Source organism: Podarcis gaigeae (assembly GCF_964106915.1).
Source record: "Podarcis gaigeae genome assembly, chromosome: 11".
Classification (NCBI taxonomy): domain Eukaryota; kingdom Metazoa; phylum Chordata; class Lepidosauria; order Squamata; family Lacertidae; genus Podarcis; species Podarcis gaigeae.
In genome coordinates this window covers 26,351,739-26,357,738 of record NC_139687.1, presented here as the reverse complement: position 1 = coordinate 26,357,738, position 6,000 = coordinate 26,351,739, and positions in this window count along the sequence as shown.

Here is a 6,000-nt window from a genome sequence, read left to right as displayed (position 1 = left end):
GAAAGTGCCTTACCATGTGTGACAACTAAATCGCACGCTGTTTCTCCTTGCCAGGATGAGCTTCTGCCATGGCTATGTGGTTCTGATGGGAGAGTCTTCCCTGCAGTTGAGGCAATGCACATATCATGGAGTTTTCATATGATACATCAACCATGTGGAACACCACCACACAGGAGCATGGCACATTGAAACCTGTCAGACAAAATATCTATGGAATTTCAAAGGAAGGTTAATGAATCTTAGATAATATTTGCAAATTTGGGGGAGGGGGGAATGTGGTCCACACTTCCTTAAGTTTTATTTTATTTGTTTACAAATGCATACCCCACTTCTTTGAGGAACCTCCTTCACAAAGCAGCCTATAACTTCCAATAAAAACCAACTCCACCTGAAAATAAAATACGAAAATACAAAACACAAAATAATTAAACAACAGACCAGCACGAAAGGGGGGGGGGGAGGTACAGAAACAGAATACTGTATAAATGCAGTAATGCAGAGCATAGTATTAGAGCATAAAAACTGACAGGAACTAAAACCTGTGGAAATAAATTGGCTATTGGGAGAAAGGAGAGTTTTCAATAAATGTTGAAATCAAGCAGATGCTCAAATTCACCTAAAGTGAAACTGAATTTGAAATGTCCATCTTCAAGTAAAATACCTGACAAATTTTTCACAGAGGAGGTGAGAATTTTGATAAGATGGGCAAAATTTTGTCATGTCTCTAATCCCACACACTCCCTCTTGAGTTGTTTAGCAGCCTGTGCGTGGGGACTGGAATGAGCCCTAAAACTCAGTGATGAGTTGTAGGTTATGGGGCTGGTTGATGCCTTTAAACTAGCTAGTAAAGAGGAAGTGAAATTCACAGCAACATAACAAACGCCAGGCTTTCTCAATCCCTGTCAAAATAAGAGCAAGAGTGATGGGTTGTTCCAGCTCCTGTCACAGGAGGATAATGCCACAGTGGGGGTTAATGCTGAGCAGGCCATTATTGAAATTTGCAGCACTCTGCCATGAATTATAGAAACCTCTATGAGCATAGTAAATTACCGTGAGCATTATTTGTGCAATCTCGGCTTTGTGCAAAACTCAGTATTCATTGACAGAGAGTTCCACAGTAATGAGAAGCTATAAAATACAGCGCAGTTGCTATTCCCTCCTCATAGCTACCTCAGCCCATTTCCACATCTGCCTATTTCCTCCCCCTTTCCCCGTAAACAGGGAAGGAACATCTGGTGCTAAACCGCTAACATAGCTCTGGGTGTAATGATATGAATTGTTTCTGTTCCCAAAGGGGAGAAAGTGATTTCAGTCTGTTTTGAAATTTCTTTTTGTAAGCTACTGAGCAAGTTTATATCACGCAACAAATGGAATACCAAGTGATACCAAACCATTTGCCTTCTAAAAGAACGGCCATCCGACAAGTCATTTAAACATACTCAGGGTGAAATACTTCAAATCATACATGTTTATAAATGATAATACAAAAGAGGTGACATTTACACAATGGGCATTTTCAGGCTACACAAAGATCATTTTCCATTGTTAACAGTGTTGCTGTGGTCATCCTTGGAGACAAATCTCAAGAAGGATTGTAGTATTGGAAAAGACTGAAAATCTATCTAGTCCAAGCCTAACAAAACAGCTAGACCACCATGCCCAAGTTGTTTGTAGTTTAACCCAGCTGTAGTCAACATGAATGTAGTTGGTCTCAAATTCCCATTGGCCACAGCAAGACCAGCCAATGTTCAGGGATGGTGGGACTGAAGTCCAGCAACATCTGAACAGCACCACTGTGGCTCCCCCTGGAAGCAATTAGGATCTGCACAATAGCTCAGTCAGCAGAGAATGAGACTCTTAATCTTGGGGTTGTGGGTTCAAGTCCCATGGTGGGCAAAATAGAGTCCTGCATTGCAGAGGGTTGGACTAGATGCCTCTCACAGTCCCTTCCAACTCTACGATTCTATGGAATCAACACTGGCTTAGGTGTATGGTCCATCTGACCTGGGCGGGGAGTGGTCTTTCTTCCTAACCGTACATATGATGACTGTTCAGACCCTCACAGTGAGCAAAAGCCATCAAATATGTCTCCCTGAGGGAATTTTAGGGTTACCACAAGTTCATGCACCACATGACAGTTTGGGGACCCTGGCCTTAGCCTGTTGACTATCAGTTTTGATCTCCTGGTGCTTCAGGTTCCCATGGGTACACATTTCATGGAGCTGGAGTAGGTAACCATTGGAAACCCTTCCAACTCAACAGTTCTATGATCTTATGCTAGCTATTGAAAGGTAGCAGGTGCTCTCCCAAAATATTTGTGGCTTTCCCTTTTAAGGTACTGTATAGTGCAGATTAAATTCTTTGTCACTTCTTTGATCCTCCAAACTGCTGCGCACACACAATCGCTTTAAAGCATACTCAAAGGACATTTCCCACCTCAAAAAATAATGGGCTCTAGTTTGTAAAGGGTTGTTGGGAATTGAGGGCTAAAGTACTCAGAATTCTTTGGTGAAAGGAATGTGATTCAAATGTGTTCAAAAGCCATAGTGCATACGCAGCCCAAGTTTATACTGGAGTTGAACTTGATTACTTCACAATAGGGGCAGTAGCAGAGCTAGTTGCTCGGGCACCCGGAGTGGCAAACATGCCATGCATCTGGGCGGTGGTGCGAGCTGCCCATTGGGGGCGATCAGCATTGCAGTCAGCACCCAGGCGGGTGACATGGTGATCCAACTGGGGGGATTTTGTCAACCCTCCTCAGGGATGACACCTGGGGTGGGTGGGGCCCCCCGCCCCCCTTCCTATGCCCCTGAATAGGAGAAATGTGGATTTATGTGTGAAATATCACATTGGACGGGGTGTCAGATTCCCCCCCCCCCAGGTTATAATGTCACTGCTGGCCATCTTGCTTGATACACATTACAGGCCATGATATACCAATTAGTTACAAGGGCAGGAGGGAAACAAATAACGGCTGGAGGTGTGTGCAAGAGTGGATTGATTTATATACATTTGTCTCTCTTCAAAGCTAGGCTGTCAATTGCCCTAATTACATAAGCCGAGCACCCATATTGGTCTTATCCAGAAAGCTTAACAATTGTGGCATTATGTTTGTTCTCTTTTATAATGAATTATTTATTTTTTAGGATAATGGGCTAATTATGTCTGTGCTGTGCTACTTTGAAAATAGAGACAATCAATCTACTACTTAGTAAAAGCATTCTGTTTTGTTTGTTTTCAGCAAGAACTAATGAGCTAGCTTATGTGAGTTGTAGGAGTTTGTGAATGATGTCAATTGTGGTTGTTCCTTTCCACACTCAGAGTAGGCAATTAAGCCATGGAAGCAATTTTAAACAAAATGGAAAGTCTGCAGGCCTGGGCAGGCAGCATGATAGTTTAAATCAAGATGCCATCCTATGTCAAGGGGTGGCGCTGTGGTCTAAACCACTGAGTCTCTTGAGCTTGCTGATCAGAAGGTCGACAGTTTGAATCCATGCAACGGGGTGAGTTCCTTTGGGACAATTTACTTCCTGATCTGGGGCCAATAGCATAGTGCTGGCCATGATGTCAAAGTCCAGATTCCTTCAGTTACTGTGGAGCAGTTCATTCCATCCAGTTTTTTAGGCTTATTATTATTTAGCTTTATGTATCGCCCTTCATCATAAGATCTCAAGGCAGTTATACATGTTAACTTTGTGTGATTCTCTGTGTGCATGTGCTTAGTGTGTGTTAAGGGTGTGTGTTATTTTGTGTGTTTAGGGACGCGGGTGGCGCTGTGGGTAAAACATCAGTGCCTAGGACTTGCTGATCACCAGGTCAGTGGTTAGAATCCCCACGGCAGGGTGAACTCCCATCATTCAGTCCCAGCTCCTGCCCACCTAGCAGTTCGAAAGCACCCCTAAGTGCAAGTAGATAAATAGGTACCGCTTTATAGCGGGAGGGTAAACGGTATTTCTGTGTGCGGCGCTGGTGCTGGCTCGCCAGATGCCGCTTAGTCATGCTGGCCACGTGACCCGGAAGTGTCTCCGGACAGCGCTGGCTCCCGGCCTCTTGAGCGAGATGAGCGCGCAACCCTAGAGTCTGTCAAGACTGGCCCGTACGGGCAGGGGTACCTTTACCTTTACCTATGATAGATAGATAGATAGATAGATAGATAGATAGATAGATAGATAGATGACAGACAGAGAACTAGACTGTGTACACAGTATACCTCTAACATATAATCTAAAATACATTATTTATTTCAATGAATTTTGGGCATTGTAGTTTACTGAGTTACAATTCCCAGCAACCCTTAATAAACTGTACAGTGGTACCTCAGGTTACAGACGCTTCAGGTTACAGACTCCGCTAACCCAGAAATAGTACCTTGGGTTAAGAACTTTGCTTCAGGATGAGAACAGAAATCGTGCGCCGGCAGGAGGCCCCATTAGCTAAAGTGGTACCTCAGGTTAAGAACAATTTCAGGTTAAGAACGGACCTCCGGAACGAATTAAATTATTAACCCGAGGTACCACTGTACAGTCCCCGTTAAATAAAGCAACTACAGATATTTTGACAAAGTTTAGGAAAGTTAGATGAAGGCTGCATTTCATGACATACGTTGGGCTTCTCATTAGTTCCTTTTGGTCCTGCTCACAGAAGTTATAAGCAAGAAAGACTCTCCCATTTCATCATTTAAAACCACATATGTGCCCTTTGTATTTGACGTGGTATCTGTTTTGTACTCAGGTGTCCATATCTTATTATTCCTTGTGAGAAGTGGTCCCATAGAGTAGCATATTTTGAAGTTGTGGCAGATCAGGTATTATGCCTCCAGGCCTCTCTTGAAAGAGATTTTCTTTAAAAGGGGGAAAAAGAGGAGAGGAGAAAGAACACCAGTGCACCTTTCTCCAAAATGGAAGGGAAAACAGTTGGCAGTATTCCCTGAAGAGAGTCGCTGTGGCAATTTAATTCACTCTTTTCAAAGGAGTCTTTGACTGGCAGTGAAGCATAGTGATAAGGAAGGACATACATGAAAGAGTGGGAGTCTTCTTTTACGGTGATGATGCTTCAGTGGAAGAAGACTGAAGAATTTGCGAAGCTGGCAACTGTGAGGTAATTGACCTCAGGAACCAAAGTGAGCCTCAGTAACAAAAGTCCATGCTCTTCTGCACCACTGCACAGCAGAACTAAAATGGCTCCCCGAGCTCATTGAAAACAAAGGCAGGGTTTGACAATGATGGGTAACGTTTGACCATTTTCCTGACAAGAGCTTCGAAGGGGAGCCTGATGAGCCAGTTGGTGCAATGCTCAAAGACCAATTCCCAGCGGAGAGGGGAATCCGTCAGCACATCACCAGGACTTCTCTTTATGTCCATTGTGCATGTTAGCTCATATCCATTCCTTGACAATGAAAAGTATACAATGCAGCAGTGAGAATGAAAAGACTGGACAGCTTAATGATTACTATGGTTCAGCTATTTTCCAAATAACTGGAAAAGGATGAGTGTGGTAGTGGAATATGAAACATACACTACTTACACATGGACGCTTTAAAAATGTTCAGGTGTGCAGTATTTCTGTCTCTTGCAATACCTGGCCACAATGATCTGAAGACTTAGAGAGTCCCTCATCTGTCCACTGCAGTTCACAGCTAAGTGAGACAACAGAACCAGTCTATTATCCTATGCACTTTTCATTGTGAGTAAATCCCACTGTAGACAGTGAGCTTACTTCTGACAAAGTGTGCATAGGACTGGGGGAACAGATCTTGCCAGTACAATCCCATGTCTCTGTCTGCAGCTCCATGTTTCCTTTGCACAGGGACCATCTTGCTTAAAAATATATCATTAGTCACAGTAGTTTATTAATTCATGCACTTAGTCTTAATTTAACAGCAGTAGTTAAGTTTCCTACATATTTTATTCACTGTGAAACTACCAGCTGGTATGTTGGTTCAGCTTTATTACCATTATTATTATTATTATTATTATTATTATTATTATTATTTATATATCA